Genomic DNA, 17096 nt, shown 5'->3' with positions numbered 1-17096 from the left:
GCTGCTCTGGTCTCGCTCACGAGGGTTCCCGACCCCTAGCCCTGAGCCCCGATCGAGTGAGACGCGCCGGGCGGTGCCGGGGCGGGGCGGAGCGGAGCAGGGGGCGGTCCGGGGGCGTTCCGGGGGCCGGGCCGGGCCGGGCCGCCCCCTGGGCGCCCTCCCGCGGGCCGCGCGGTGTCGCCGCGCAGTTGCCGCCCGGCGGTGCGGGGACAGGTGGGGCGCGCTGCTGCCACGGGAGTGGGTCCGGCGGGAGCGGGAAAGCGGAGCGCGGCGCAGCGCGGCGATCCTGGGAGCAGGAGCCTTCGGCGTTCTTCCGCAGGGTCTGTCCCGCGCTGGGCGTGCAGGGCTGGGCGGGACGGGACGGGACGGGGCCGGGGCTGCCTCCTGCCTACCTTCCTTTGAAACTCCCTGGTTGCTCCCGTGTACCTCTTCTCTTTTCCGCAACCCCTGGCTGCTCCGCGCTGAGCTTTTTTGCTCCGCACCTTCGTCCTCTGGGTGCACCTGCATCCCTGGTCCCTCTCCCTCTCTGCACCCTCTGTGCCATACTTCCAGACTCTCAGGCTCCCTGTGGTGCTTCCTCCTCCAACCCCACTGAGTGTACTTCACCCTGCGGTGCCTTGCCTCCAAGCATTCTCACTGTGCCCTACGCCGCACCGCGTCTGTGCCCCTAAACCCTTTCACCCGGTCTGGCACCAAGCAGTTCTTGTTCCTCCAAACCCTCTGGCTGTGCCCCACACCTCCCGGTGCCCGTCTCTTAAGGACCTGTGGCTGTGCCTCCCATGAACAGAACTCTTCTTCCTGTCATGAAGAACAAGTTACATCGTGGCAAGTGCATGACCCCGCTGCATCAGGGACCTTATTGTTGAAAAATGCTGTTTCTTCCCACACCTTTTGATCCCAAAGGGTGATCCCAGGCAGCAAGAAACGGAGGTTTTTCTCTTCAAGGGTGAAGGTCGGAGACAGTCAGGGGAGAGGTGTGGCCCATGTGCTTAAGAAGGTGATATTAAAATGTAGGGCTGGAGGGGTGATGTCTAGCCAGGGTTGTCTGGCAAGCTGGAAGGGTGGCTATCTGGCTTGCTGCCTTCCTCGTCTTTGGAGACAGGTCACCTTTGCTGCCATGTGGGGCAGGTCTGTCCTTAAGGACTGGCCACATAGGCAGTGAGGCCAGGAGCCAAGCAGGCAGCTCAGCGCCAGCTGGGGCGGGGGGTTGATGAGGCTACATTGGAGCTGCCTCTTAGATTTACTTGTCCTTTGCAACTGTAGCTGTCATGTACATTGTTATAGAATTGTAAGTTTGTGGATACTTAATTTGTGAATACGTTTTGAATTGAAACTTTGGTCGGGTCTTGGGTGTTGCTATCACCAGGACAAAATAGTGTGATGCTTGAAAAGTCATAGTGAGGCAGCAAACCAGCTCTAACAGATTTTTTTTTTTTTTTTTTTGCTTGCATAGGAAATCAAGGTATGTTAATTAAAGGTATTCAGACAAACCAGAAAACTTACAGGCATGTATGGATACTCTCTTACTTCACTGTAATTCAGTTCTTCCCAGACCCATGTGTAGGTCTGTACTGAGCCCTACTTCCATGTGGGAGAAGTTCCAACAAGTTTTTCTGGTTGTTGGGAGCAGCCTGGGAACATGCTGCCTGATTTATTCTGCTGCTCAACACTTGGGGTGCTGCCCGGAACGCACTCGGGCTGCCTTGGAGCTGCCTCAGGTAGAAGTGGAATCATGGTGTATTGACATGGCATTAGGCAGCGTGGATGTACCCTGGAAACACTTCCCTGAGGAGTGGGAGTGCTTGTGCTCACAGGTTTACCTGAAGAAAATGTACTAGAATTTGAAAACCTAGAGAAACATAGGCTTAAAGTGAGGCACTGGAAGAGTTTGCCCAGAGAAGCTGTGGATGCCCCAGCCTTGGAAGGCCCAGGCTGGATGAAGCTCTGAACAGTGTGGTCCAGTGAAAGGTGTCCCTGGCCATGGCAGGAGTTTGGAGCTAGGTGATCTTTCCAACCCAGGCCATTCTATGATTCTTTGAAATTCTTGCTAAGCAGCACCTCTGTTGATAATACAGAATAATGCAACTTTATGATATTTCAATACAATGTGATCTTTCTATTTAGAACTTATTGGTAGAGCAAGACAGGTTCTGGTACAGGAAGCAATATTCATGGAATGTGTTGGGAAAGATGCCACAGCATTAGTCAAGTAATACAAGCCAAATAGGATTTAACTCATTATGAAACTCAGGAAATACCATGAAATGCCTATCAACTAGTGGCATATCAGTAAAAGAACTAACTAGGGGTGTTTTTGTATTTTGACATGACTTGATGGCATTTGCCAAGTGTGAACCCCGTGCCTCTCTGTGCCTTTCCCAACTTTGTTTCTCACTGCTGCAATAAACTGGCAAACTTCCCCCCCCCACTGTGGACTTCTGCTCTTCCTCTTGAAACTGCTTCTGCACAGTGTGTCTGTTTCCTCTGGCATGCCCGTATCTGGTTGCCTAACACACAAATTTCTGGAGGTGTGGGCAGCTGCAGAGTGAGGCAGAGGCACAAGCAGCACATGGGATGGGCATGGGAGGCATGTGTAGGGTGAGGGAAGTGGGAGAATGTCACCTCTGTGCCATGTTCAAGGTCAGGAGGTGGAAGGGAGCCAAGATCCCTTTATGGATCTTCATTAGCTGCTTGTGAAATTGTGTTTGTTGTACTGTGGATCTAGCTTGGCAGACTTCATGTGGCATCTCTCCCTGCCTGATGACTGCCTCGGCATGGCTGTCAGAGGCTGCTGCCCATAATTTTCCTGGTGAAGGCTGGTGTGCTGAAATAAGATGGTGTAGATATCAGTTATGGATTTAGACCAACTGTGTTTTTTTGCCTGGAGTGGCTCAAGGACAACTTGTAAAATAGGGATAGTAGAGCTATAGTACATAGGCAAATATGAATTGGTAGGATGTTGACATCTTCAGTGGCACAACATATTTTATACAAATAATGTCATAGCCCAACACTCATATTCTCTTCAGGCTAATGGATGCCTGAAACTTTAAGCTGCTTCTCAAAGCCTGGGCAACTGGAAAGGAAGAAATATTTGTTCCCCTCACTATTCCTCTGTCCCTCACTGCAGCTCTTCCCTATTCTGGTTTTCTTTCCTGAAGTCACAGCATGTGACACATGGGCAGTGTTTTTATCAGTTTCTTGTTGCCCAAGTATGTATTAAATTCAAGAAATGGCAGACTTAGGTGTGTTTTTGTCTACTGCAGTTTATGGATTGTTAACTTCAAACAGCAGTTTTGGTAGGCCTGAGTACTTAAAGGGAAGTTGGTCTTTGCTTGAAAGCTGCCTTGAAAGCTGAGTGGTTACTCTGCATTTTTCCACAGTGCTAGGGAGCAAGTCCCATGTGCTTGCCCTGGGACCTCACCCAATACCGAGGCTCATTGCTCCATGTAAAGGGCAAATACAGCCTCAAGGGTGGAAACAAAACGTTTTACTCCTCAAAAAGATGAGATTATTAGAACAAAATAATTAATAAATCTAGTAGTTAATTTTGTAAGCCAATTGTACTTTTTTTAAACAGCTCAGTTTAAAGGGTACCTCTAAAGCTAGAAGGACATGCAGTAATTTAAGTGCCTCTTGTCGCATTTGCAATTGTCCAAAAGTTTGGCAAAGTTGCCAGTGATGTAGCAATTAATTTTTTTTCCATGTATATGACACTTAGTTGAAATCCAAAACATAAAAAGTTAAATATGTGAGTTTACACTGATGAGAGACACCAGAATAATTTAGGTGTTTCTTATCTTTACTTGTCTTTGGTTTCAGTGTTTAATGCTGACCATTGACATGCAAATGTTGAATAGTTAGTTGGTTTTCATTTTGCTTTTTGGTCTTTTTTTCTATTTTTATTCACAAAGTAAAATGTTTCAATGTGTCTGTCAAGATGTCTTTTTTTTTCTTCTGCATGTTTTTTGTTTTTTCGTTCTGTCTGCTTATGATGGCTACACGAAGCAATTTATCACTGAAGATGTTGATTAGAAAACACCTATAAGTGATTCGTGAATGGAGTAATGTGAGATGAATAAACAGTTTAGAGAACCACAGATTTAAGTGTCTTTAAGTGTTATCTTGGTTCTTGATGAGAGTCTGAGGAATTGAATTTCAGTAGCATTTAATTTCAAAATCCTGAGGTAGCACACAAATCTCTTAAAAACTACTTGTGAAGCTTATCCAGCCCAAAGCAAACTCTGGCTTCCACCTGCAGAGAGGCACACATGTCACAAGGACGACATATACAGGTGTCAGTAAACTCTATGAATCACCTTCTTTGCTAGGAGCAATGGTATTCGGATTGCCCCTTTACACTGTGCCAGGGTAAAAGCAGCAAACACGTGAACCCTTATCTCCACTCCACTTATGATACTACTTAGGCTGATGCTGCAGTTTCCCCAACATTTCTCTTATTCCACCTGCTTTTCTTTGCATATGCTTCTTGTGTCACTTTTCTTTTGGACTGGAGTATTTCTTGGTGAAAGCTGGTACTAAGAAGCACTGAGGAAACAGTCTGGGTTAAAAAAAACCCTTTCTTTTTCTGTGAGGCTTGCTCTCCTGTGCTGAGTCTGTTTCTCAATCTGTTTTATTATGCAGCCAGAAAAATGGTTGTTCCAGCAGAAGTCAAGGGTGACATAGGAGCAGGTATGAGTAATGGGGAGAGAGGTTGATTAAAATTACATTGCTACTATTAAAAGTGCTCTTATAATTGCAAACTTACCCTGTAAACAGCCAGACTTGCTCTGCTTGAGCAGGCTGTGCTCAAGAGAAGCTGCTTGTAGCAGCTTTATGAATTCCTACATGCTGCCTGCCTGTGTTTAATTGTATTGTGAAATTCTTTGTAGTTTGGATTATGTTTTATATTGATATGGGCCTTGCACTTTGGGCTCTGTGCCTGGAACCTCTATTCAAAGACTTTTTTTTTTTTTTTTTTTTTTTTAAAGCAATGCCTCACTGAATGCATGTGAATATTGGCATAAGTTTGTCTAGTGCACAGCAAAACCCTGTGCAAAGAAATAGGATGTACCGTGCGAAAAGCTGCTAAGTTTCAACAGGCATCTCATGGGCTGGAATTCAAGAGAATGCTCCTATCCCAGTGATGGCATTCAGGGTTTATGGCTATGCCTGAGATAAAAATATAGCTTACTCTATTCCTTTTATTCTTTGTTTTCTAACAAAAGAAGGGGACGACTCTTGCTGGACTCTGACTCACAAAGATCAGTTTGTTGATTTGGAAATAATTTGCATTGTATCATCAGTCCTGAAATGACTTAAAGCCAAGTCACAAAAACCTGATTCAGTGGTTCTCTGTATGCTTTTAGAGTATGGGAATGGTTCACATTGGTACTGTGTTCTTTCTTTCAGGAAAGTTGTGGTGTTATGAATAGATGGAGATGGGCCTGTGGAAATGTCTGTAGTCAGTTCAGAGAAGTGGTAGCTGGCAAGGTTTCCTTTTGTACAGGTGAAAATTACTTGGATTCAAGTATATTGCAAGAGAACAGTGTGTTTTACAGTATTTGCATTCTTAACATCCACAATAATCCCTTTTGTATTTGTTTAAATGTACAGTTGGAAAAATCTAGATAAAATACATTCTTTATCATTTTGTAGTCAGAGTTCTAGCTTGTTTGTTCCGTGCTGAAGAAAAAAAAAATCACTTTTTAGTCTTTAGCTCTGCAGAAGGAGTGTGACAAGCTTAATGAAATTATTATAACTACTATTATTATTACTTTGGATGTGTCCTTGTCCCCCTTTGTGTCTTGTGAATGAGAACTGTAGAATATACAACTGATCAAAGCCAAGAGGATAATGAAGGAAACTCAAATGTTCACTGTCAACTTGGAAATGAAACCTTTCATAAAATTACTTGTAAGGTACTTCTTGAAAGTCTTGTTACAATCACTCTCATTATTTCTGCTGTGCTGACAATATTGTTTCTGTAGCACCTGTTGTTCTGTAACAAGTCAGGTTGTTAGGGAGTTTGCTTAAGTTTGTTTTTACATGAAAAAGGAAAAAAACCTTTTAAGACAAGACTGTAAATAGCCTTGTGCTATAGCCCTTAGATATTTAGGAAGTTAACTCAGTTTAACTTCTAACTAGGAGCATGGCAGATTTTCGAAAGAGGAGGGAATGAAAAATACAGGGGCCATTAGAATACTCTGTGGCTCTCTTCAACTAGTCCTTTAATAACTGCTTGAAATTTTAAGGGGTAAGTATTCTCCATCTGAATTTCAGATCATCCTGAAACAGCTTTTTGTAAACTGAAGTGATCCACTTAATCAGTTAGGGAAGCTTATCAGAAAGTTGTGGAGAAAATGTTCCTGAACATGGACTGGACCATGTTGAGTTCTGATTTGCTCTGAAATTTTTTCCAGTTTTGAAATGAGGTTGCTATTTTATTTTAAAACTGAACATCTCATATACCCCATTTGAACTGCATTTAAAAGTATGGAATGGAAAATTGCCTCTGGAGGTGTGGAAATTGTGCAATCTGGTGTTCTTGCTTTTATCCTGTAGAGAGTTTACGCATATTGTTGTAAAATGTGATATTTCATCAGTTGCTTTCATCCAAGGTGCTGAAGCATCACCCTTGATTGAATCTAGAAAGACTTCTGTGGTAAGTGAGGGAGTCACTTTTAGAGACCATGAAATTATATGACCTTGGCTCATTCTTTGAGATGACTGCAGTGGGAAGAGATCCAGTCTTCCTTTCCAGTCAGTGGGATGGCATCACACTTTTTGGATATGGTCAGCTGGTTGAACCTGCACCTGAATAATGTATATATAAGACAAAGAATATGTGCAAAAGCAAATTGTTTGGCTTAAGTGTGAGCAATAGAGTCATTGTGAAGTGAGGCAGAAGAAGGGTAGAAGCAAACCAGGTTTGCTTTCATGATGAGGGCTATGGTGTTGCTTTAGGTTCAGAAAAGGGGGTGTGGCCCACTAGTTTTGCATATTAACTGGAATATTGAACCAGCACACAACACTTTGGTTTTGTTTACAGCTTTGCTGTGTTAATTGGTAGCAGACATGCCCCTTTTTCTCTGGGGGCTGAGAACTTCATACAGAGAGTGAATCAAACCCACTGACGGATCTCTCCTGCAAGGCTTTGAAACTTGTATGTCAAAAATACTATTTTTGATAACTTAAATGCATAGCTATACATAAGTCTAATTTTCTTTTGTATTGGAGACAGTCCAGTTTTATCCTGTTATACTGCTGTAGCATGCTGAGTAGACTGTTAGACACTTGTCTGTTTCTAGTATACTGGTGTTTTAAAGGAGCATTAGTATTAGGCTGAGTACTCTGCTGCTTGCCAAGCTTCTTTATTGGAAGTATTATTGTCTCCTGTGTTATTCTGATGTTGCATATCCATTGTTTAATGCACTTTGTTGATGGGATCTCTTTTTTTTTTTTTTTTAAGCTATTTGTATTTGGCAATCTTTCAGGATCGAAAAGAGGACAAAAAATGTGCAGTTGCCTTGCCCAGAGATAGCTGGTTCATCCCTCCATGCTGTCTGGATGAACTGTTGTATTTTAAACTGCAGAGATGTCTTGTGATCCTGGATTGTCTCCAAGTGATTGGAAAGATAGTTAAAAGTACATTCTGTTGTGGTAGTGGAAAATATTGATAGAAGATGGAAAAATTCTTACATACCTGTGATCAAACTTGTGCATGGATGTGTTGTTTGATTCTGCTTCTCTGTGAAGTTACTGTTTGGTGTTCCAGGCTGATTTAAAAAAGCTCTGAGTTACAAACTCATGGCCTGCACAGTGCTGCTTTTTGTGCCATTCTTGAGCTTCCAGGAGGTGCAAAATAATGAAGATTTTTAGAAATCCCTATTAGCAAAGGAACTAAGGTCTAGATAACTAGATCTGGAGCCGAAGTATGCCTTTACAGCTGTGTATTTTTATTAATGTATCTTTGCCCATAATATCAACCTCTATTTTGCGTTTTGTTCTGTAAACTCTTGCATATTGATTTCTTGGAATTTCAATGAAAATTGTATATATTTTAAAGCTGAATTTTCATAACAAGATCTGGTTTTAAAAAATCTTTGCAGATCAAACCAGTTAATGTTTTTAGGTAATGGATGATTTTGCTTTCATGAGAGCTCTTGAGGTTAGGCTGTCTTCTGAATACTGTCCATGCAACATTGTGTTGCCCACACAGCCTTTTTCTTTAGTTCCTACAGGCCTTTGCCTGCTCTGGGTCACTGTGTCTGGATGTTTCCTCACTCCAATACTTATAGGCAAACATGAATATTCCTATCCCATACTGTTTCTTGAGTTCTGACCTCCAAGTCTGTCACAAGAACCCTTTCGAAGTCCAGCACTTCCACAGTCCTTAGAAGCTTTTCCATAGCAAGTGGAAAAGAGTATTTTTGGAACTGCTGCTAGCACTGTATGAAAGCAAAGGTGCTCCCATTCTAGTGTTCACCCCATGTGCCCAAGCTGCCAAACTGGATCTGCCTCCAACGGGTGAGTCATCTCAAAAACAAAAGGTACTGGGGAAAGTTATCAGGCAAGTAGTGTAAGCAACGTGCAGGATGGCTGGAGTAGTACCCAAAAACTTACTCAAATTTTGAATAGAATCAAGTGGGGGTTCATAATGTATTAATTTCCATGCATTCATCTCTGGATTCAACATATAATCACAATGCAAGTGGCTTTGACTTCAGGATGTGCGTGTGGGGTAATTTCCTCCAGTTATCCTTAAACTTCAGATACCTATTTGCTGTCCATTTCCATTTTCCACCCCATTGTGATTCCTCCATTGAGTATAAGATATATTAGAAACATCTGGCTTTTCCATTTCAGAAACTTGTATTTCACTTTTTCCCTTCCACAGTAACTCTGGTCATGTGTAAGTGTAAGCTAATTACCTATTTATTGGGGTTTTTTTTAAGTGGAGCTCTTCTTTGGGATGTAGAAATAAAAAATTGAGTGCCATGAGAAATTGACTTTACTGCTCTGTTTAGTTGTTCTGATTGAGAGGCCTGTGTCTCCAAACAGTGGTATAATGTGCCTTCATGGGTTGCCTGATACTAATACTCATGAGTGTGCTTCATAGTGATTAACCAAACCTTTCATCATGCTGAAGAATGTTAATTTAAACAACAACAACCTAACGCCTGTATACCTCCCTGCAAACCCTCAGTGATTTGAAACTTCCAGCTGCAGCTGTATAAATTACCATCTCTGGACTGGGAGGATTTAGGATGTGGCAGTTGCTTCCTGGAGTGCTCCAAAAACTACATGTGCCAAGACTGGACATGGGAGCGGCAGCTTTTTAACGATACTGTCAGCATGCTTTCTTGGGTAGGAGGAGTGTTCTGAGACCTTAGTTTAAAAAGCACTTAGGACATTTCCTTTAAAGTGGCTTTTGTCCCCCCAGAGTTCTGCCACCACCTGTCACTGTGACCGTGTCACACGTCCCCGAGCTGACGTTGCGCTGTGCGGGTCACTGCCAAAGGTGCTAGCACAGCTGGTTCCCCCTCTCTCGGAAGAGCCTCCCAGGGACGGTGCAGTTGCTGGTGTTTACAATGCTCAGCAGCATGTCCACTATGGTGCATGGAAGCTTAAAAAGAGGGGGGAGGGAAGGGAGGGTGTCAGTTCTAGGTCAGCTGCCTTTAAAATTTATGCCTGCCTACTGCAATGCAAGCAAAATAGGAGCAGAAGGAATGCATTATTTTGCTGCCTAGGATATCAGCCCAGGACCCAGAGGGTGGGTAGGTTGAGCAAGTGCAAGGCAGTGGGAAACAATGGTAAAGCAAATTAGCTCACGTCAGCATGGGAGAGTGGTGTGGGAGCAGTTCAACTACTGTAAATTGCTGCGTTAGAGGGTGTACAAAATAGTATGTTGCAACTCTGCACGGGTGTTATCAGTGTTACTACTTACTAATATTCTGAACCCAGCAAGGGTAGAGCTGGTGCAATAAAAATTCCATAAAATGGCATTGATTTTGCAATGTTGTTTTGCTATGGCAACTACAGTGACAAGAGCTGAGTGTATGCTATACACAAGATATCACTGTGGAAAAACACCTCTTCCTTTAATAATTATGAATATTTTTCACTTTAGTTGCTTACCTCTTCTTTCTTAAGGTGAATATTGTGTTCTTAAGGTAATTATTTACTTTTCTTTTTCCATCTCCTCTTCCTATGAAACTCTTTTCTGATGTATTTTCGTGTTACAAAGACAGCTCCATCTACCTGTCTTTGTCTACTGTAAGTGAAAATTATGGTCTAATTTTTTTCCCCTAGTGCTGAATACCAACTGGTATATTACCATTGATTACTTGGTTATGACATGTCTTTGGAAATAAAAAAGCTTGTCTACTTTTTTTTGCATTGGCATTGGCTAGGTTAGCAAGTTGCTACCTATGAGATGAGTCCTGTTCCCTTTATTTTTAAGGAGTCTTCTCTGGAAGCTGAAGTCTAGCTCTGCTTTTCTGTTTCTGTTTAGCTTCCATGGAGTGACCCCCACTGTGACTATTTAATGACAATTTATGCTGTTGTTCTGCTAAGAGGTGGGTAAACACAAACCAAGTCCTTGGTAGCAAACTGCTTCTATTGTGATTCATTCAATATATGAGAGCCTCATATTAAGGTAATTCTTATGCTATTCAGTTAATTTTTATGCATTAACTGTAAATTAGGGTAGATGATATGGTGGAGTGACTCAGTGACTCAGCTTGCTGGTAAGTGAAGGGGACACTTTCAGACATTAGACATCTTTGATCCCTTTCATTCAAAGTATTTAGTTGGCACTTACACTCCCTCTCTCTTTTTAGAGCTTACCTATAAACTGAGTATTAAAAATGTGCTTCTGAGGCAGCTTAAAAAACTCAGTCTGTGTTATCTTTCGCAGTGCAGGTAAATAGCAGTCCTTACCCCTCTAGTTCAGTACAGAGCTCTATATTCTGTTTTGCTTGGTTACTAATGATGTGTATGCACTTTAGAAACACCACAGCTGTAAATAATTCTTACATATCCTTATCAGAACTGTCTCTACTATAGCTGTTTGTAGAGGAAAAACAAACAGAATGGGTAAGAGCTCTGTATGTGAGAAAGATGTTGGCTTGTAGATGAACGAGCAGGGAGTGCAGGGGGTATGAGTTAGCATGGTTGCACAGCACGGCTGAAAATACTAGATTGTGTTACTGCTTTCTAGCCTTTAGTTCGTGTTTTGTGAAAGTCTGCTTAAAATGACCTAAAGCTTAGTTGATCTGGTCTTTCAAGTAATTCTGAAATGGTGCTTTCCTAGTTGTACAACAAGGTAAGGAGGAAGCAGGCGAGTCTAAATCCTTTGGGAAAGGAGGATATTAACCTGGGTTGAATATAGCCCAGCTACTAAATCAATGCATTACCAAAGGCCTTTGATAAGGGTAATGATATACCACTATCTAATGGAAGTGAGGTTGCATTAGCAACCTTATTTTGACTTCTAAGTGAAAGTTGTCATGCTGTGTGTGCCTCAGGAGTCACTGTGTATGCAGGTCTAGGTGACATTGTGAGCTGGTATCACAATGAGCTAGAACAAACTCAAAGGAGCCAAGGGTAAGTAGTGCACTGGGGCAACAAGGAGAAGAGCTGCTGCTCTAAGCTCTATGAGGAGCCACTCACTGCAGTAGAGTAGGGAGGTGAGACTGGTTGGCTGAAGGATGGCTGACATTTAAATGCTCAATAAAGAGCTTTTGTTAAAGGCAGGGGAGCACTGAAAGCAAGTTGGAATCTTAGGAACTTTACATCTGCTAATGTTGTTTGTTTTCTCTGAAACATTGAAAGTATGGGGAGAGAAAGTTGGTGAAGATACAGTGATGTCCATGGTGCTCAAGTCCTAAATGAAACAGAACTTTTTCAGGGATGTGCCCAGAGTGTCATACTTGATTTAACCTGATAAGTAGATTCAGAATTGCAAAGAAACTTCCTTCCAGGCTATAGTTGCCAGAACTATTTAGACTTGAAAAGTCTTTCTATTGATGTAGAAGATTAGTCCCTAGGATCATTTCACATGCATCCCTGCAACCTCAGGTGATATGTTCAGATATTTAAGATACTGTTGATGACAGATCTTTTCCTGCCTTACTGTAGCACAATGTAATTTTTGTGGTTTCACATCTCATCTTGTAGAGTGTCCTGGTGGGCAGTGGGATGACTTTTTGAGGTGGAGCATGTGAAGTGTTTGACTATCAATCAAATCCAGGATTGTCTATGAGTAGGTGGGACTGGATGATGATGTGGCCTCCCTACACGACTTCATTATCAGCTTAAAGGGATCTATGACAGGGCTGTTATTCCTACTTTTCTCCCTTTCTACGGCATTTCAATTTGTGAGTTTTAATGTTTTCTTTGCACAAGCCAGTGCAGCCTTTCAAGTCTGAGTAGACTGAGAAATAATAACTTTTTTTTCATTCTCAAAGCCTAAGCTTTAATTGGGATTGGTGAACTGCTGTGGCTTATCTTGCAGCTGCCTGGAGCAGCCCCACTGGCAGTGATGCTGTGGGACTGGACTGCACAGTGGGCCTTCCTCATTCAGACACTGGTGACTGACAAAGCAGGGCTATACTCCTGAAATTGTTCCCATAGGAAGGGGATTTTCCATGCCTGTTGTTGCTGTTCAGCTTTGCCATGAAGTTTTCAGCATCTGTTCCTTTAACTATTTATAGAGAGGTGTGGAAGCAAATACAAACTGGTCTTTATTTTACTCAGCAGCAGAGTGGGAAATGCATTGGACAGACAAAAAACCAGTGAGAAGTGTAGTTGAAATTAAACCTGTTTTCAGTAGTTGTGCTACTTAAAGTACTTTAGTCACATAGGTGAATAACAGATTTGATGCTAGTTTAAAAAGCAAAGGATTAAATAATGAGGTGCTATGTAAAAAGATCAGTAAGAGTGACTATACAAGATAAGCATTAGATATCTTATTGTATAGTTCCAATGAGGAATTTTAGAAAATGTTCTAATAAAGCTTCTTAAGCCTCAGAAATCTGGTTTTAGGATGTTCACTGTCATCTAGCAGGGGCAGTGTTTATAAGTGATTTTATCAAAGAGGAAAAAGCTATATAATTTAAAGCAGGATGTAGCAAAATGCATGTGAGGTGAATCTCACAAACTGGGCTGAATATGAAGGCATAAAAATGGAAAAGGTGACAGAAACTTTTCTCAGCAAAATCCATAACAAGAGGTAACACCCAGCTGAAGTTTAAAACTTTGTTGCAGAACATGGGTGAGTAATTCATGTAATATAATAGGCAGTTTGTAGTTGCTTGCCATGTGACATAAGGGAGTAGTGTAGTTAAAATAACTGCAATTATGTAACACACAGCCTTGGGAAATAGGAAGGGCAGAGCTGGTATTTCCCAGGTAAATCTTAAGATACCATCTGCAAAACGTCCTAATTTAATTACCTTCTGAACTTCAAGAGCAGAATTAACAACAGTATACAAAGTGATTCTGAAACATGAAAGTTTCATAATTGTGCCTGAATATGTAAGCCAGTATTACTGCCATTTCTTAAGCTATAATTTTGAAATCAGACCTGCATGTGTCAATGTTGCTGTAGGCTCTCCCTCTCTTCCAGTGGGGTCTGCAGGGTGGATGATCCTCCAGTCATCATGGGCTAGGTGTGATACTCCAGAAGCTTTGTTTTTGAGACCCATCTTGGGTGTAAATTAGACCACTGAATTCTGCCCTGGGTTGTCATAATCTCCAGACATTTTCTAAAGGTTCACTGTAAAAGTATCTTGTCTGTCTTTTTAGAAATAAGCTTTTTTCTCTCTAATGTTTATTTTTAATGTTAAGTGTTTAAGTTCATGTGAATTGAAAATTGTTTTTTTGGAGTGACAGAGCTTATATTAGATTGTTTCATTCTGAGGGGGTTTTTTGTTTGTTTGTTTGGGGTTTTTTTTGTGTGTGTATTTTTTTGTGAAGTTCTTTTATGTGCGTATTTTGTTTAGTAGCCATTAACATAAAACAATTTTTGTAAAATTAGTATTTAAAAGCAAATCTTGATATTTGTTTTATTATTTAAAAATTATGTAGGGGGAATAAATGAGCATAAAGAATGGCAAATATCTTTCATGTGGGTTAACCAAAGGAATGTGAGAAATTTCTTGTTCTCATTTAAAAATTAGGAATATTTGAGGCATACCAGTAATTCCAATTACAAAAATCGCTAATAGTTTTGTGAGCTAAGTGAACTTGAGCACTTTCAACAGCTTGTTTCCTTACCACATTCTCATATGGTTTGCTGTAGTATTTGTGGCATTTCTGTTGGCATAAACAATCTTATCTGCCCTTGTGTCTCCAGTAAAGGTAATGGTCCAGCCTGGAACTGGTTCTGCCAAGCTGTATGCCTTAGCTGAGCTGCAGTTAGTGGGCTCTTCCAGCTGTCTGCTGAGCTGCAGGCTACCAGAGCACAGCAGAGCATTACTTTGCTCTTTAACACAAAACTTTTCCTCCTTTGCCTCACTTATATCTCCTTTTCTTACAATGGTGGAGGCACATTTGTTTAAAGATATCTTCAGAAATTATGGTGCTACACTGACTTGAACTTAGGTACACAGTATTATTTCCATTGACAAAAAAAAAATAGTGCTTATTTCTTTTGAAGAGCTGAATATCTTGCATATGTTTTTTAGGTGGTTTTGAAAGTTGTTCTCCAATTGCATGTATTTGAGAGGACTGTCTCTGTTATTTAGACCTTTTCAAGCTGGCCAGACTACTTATATGACTGTATTTTTGAGTTTATGTAAATTGTTTGCAATATATTGTTTAAAATGAGCCAATTTTGAAAATTAGTCTGCTTGTGTTCCCTAATTTTGAGAGAGTTTGCTACCAACTGGGCAATCTATTGTGCATTTTAATGGCATTTTTAAGTTTTGATATGAGCAGAAAGGGGAAGATTGGAAATAAAAGTGCTGATGTACAGACTTTGTAAGTACATTAGCAGGTAGATAAATCACATGTAAGTTTTCCTGACTGAACTAGGGCTATACAAATGCGTAATGGGCAGATGAGCTTATAGTATGAAGAACTAAACTCTGTATTTAACAAATGGCCTTCTCTGGCCCCAACTCTTTGACCCCTTAGGTGAACGCTTTCCAGTCTCTTAGAAGATAATTTCTGTAGCCTACTGCCAAATGTTTTGGAAGATTGCATTACGGTCAAAGCATTATCAGTTTACTGCTTAACAACACAGTTATATTATTAAAAAACAGTCTTTCAGAAATGGTTTGGTTTCTTTGGTGAAGCACAAGCTAGTTGTTTATCTTGTATGTAGGTATGTGATTTCCTTTTTTTTCCATTCTTCCATTATCAAGCAGGCTTGATCATATTATTTTCCAGTGTGTATGAATATGTGTGAAGTAAGTGTAACAAGGTAAGACAAAATATTTTTCATGCTGCAATTAACTCTCCTTTTGTAGGTGGTAAACAAAAAATTATCCTGAGAACCTAACATTAACATTCTTCTGTTCGCAGAAGTGGATTTATGAAGGAAAACTGTAGGTAAGAAAATAAGTAGAATTGTAAAGCAAATTGAAAGTGAAATAGTAATGTCATATATAAAAGTTGGTTTTAAATAAACCAACTTTAACTGTAGGAAAGTTCTGAACAGCATTGTCTTTCTTGCAGACATTGTTTCTTAAAGTAATTGGAGTTAACTTACTGTATTTTGCTTACCTTTAGATTCAGATTCAGATCAGTCACTATTGAGTGCTGAGGCTGGGGCTGCTTTCTGTGTAAATCCTTCTCTGTTTACTGAACTTATCCTTCTCTAAGTTACTGAACTCCAGTGTTACTGAACTCCAGAAACTTTCAGAAAAGTTTGCTAACCGTGGTGGAGTTATTTCTTGCTTAACTATGAACGGAAAAGAAATCTTGAAGTCTGAGAGCCTCTCCTGTCTAAACTTTTGAGGACTTTTAAAGGAAGAGGAGCTGTGAGTGCTGGGGTCAGGACAGTTGGGACAAATCCCTTACCATCAGTATGGCAAGGGCCAGTTTCACTATTTTCATCATCTGCCTTTCTACTGGAGCTAGAAGAAATCTATTGGAAATAGATTCCAGATAAAAATTTTGCATTTGGCCTCAATGCCTAGCAGGCATAAGAACTGCCAGCACATTTGTCTGACTTCTGATATAAAAACTAAAGCGGAGGAGTCAAGTGGGTAAATGTAGAATTGTCTGGTGTTCAAGTGGGTAAATGTAAAGAATTGTCTATTTGTGAGTTTGTAGTTGTTGAATGACAACTGTAAGAGGATGTCATGATCAACACCCCAAGCCCATTGTAGTGGGTTGACCCTGTCTGGGTGCCACATGCCTACCAAAGCCTCTCTCTCTCTCCCCTTCACTGCTGGACAGGGGAGAAAAAGTACAACAAAGGGTTCATGGGTTAAGATAAGGATTGGGAAAGATCACTCACCAAATAACATCACAGACAGAACAGACTTGAATTAAAGGTAATAACTGAATTTATTACTAACTAAATCAGAGCATGACAATGAGGCCTGAAAACACCTTCCCCCCACCGGCCCCTCCTTCCCAGCTCTGCCTCCTCCCCCCATGAGTGGTGCAGGGAGGTGGCAAATGTGGGTTGTGGTCAGTTCATCACACATCCCTGCCGCTGCTCAGGGAGAGGAGTCCTTCCCCTGCTGCAGCATGGAGTCTCCCCAGTGGGAGAACTTCTCCAGAACTTCTCTGTGAACTTCTCCAGGGTGAGTCCATCCCATGGGCAGCAGTTCTCCATGAACTGCTGCAATGTCAGTCACTCTTCCATGGATGCAGTCCTTCAGCCACAGCCTACTCCAGTGTGGCCTTCTCTCCCCATGGGTTCACAGCCTCCTCTCCGGAATCCACCTGCTCCAGTGTGGGTCTCCTTCATGGGCTGCCAGTGGATCTCTGCATTCCAGGGGCTGCAGGGCCACAGCTGCTCCCCATGTCTGCACCATGGGCTGCAGGGGAACCTCAGCTCTGGGCCCTGAAGCACCTCCTGCCCTTCCTTCTGTGCTGACTTGCGTGTCTGTGGGGCTGTTCCTCTCACATGT

General features: G+C 41.6%; 1 protein-coding gene across 1 annotated transcript in view; it reads left to right on the top strand.

Annotated features, from left to right (window-relative positions):
• The first annotated feature begins 203 nt into the window (after nt 1–203).
• Nucleotides 204–17096, top strand: part of ELOVL7 (ELOVL fatty acid elongase 7) — a 31698-nt gene continuing 14805 nt past the window's right edge. The window contains exon 1 of the mRNA XM_063179787.1: nt 204–320. The gene's annotated coding sequence lies outside the window, so the exon portion shown is untranslated. The remainder of the gene's footprint in view (nt 321–17096) is intronic.

This window comes from Melospiza melodia, chromosome Z (assembly GCF_035770615.1).
Source record: "Melospiza melodia melodia isolate bMelMel2 chromosome Z, bMelMel2.pri, whole genome shotgun sequence".
Classification (NCBI taxonomy): domain Eukaryota; kingdom Metazoa; phylum Chordata; class Aves; order Passeriformes; family Passerellidae; genus Melospiza; species Melospiza melodia.
Note: the sequence above shows the minus strand (reverse complement) of the source record. Positions and strands in the feature narration are given on the sequence as shown.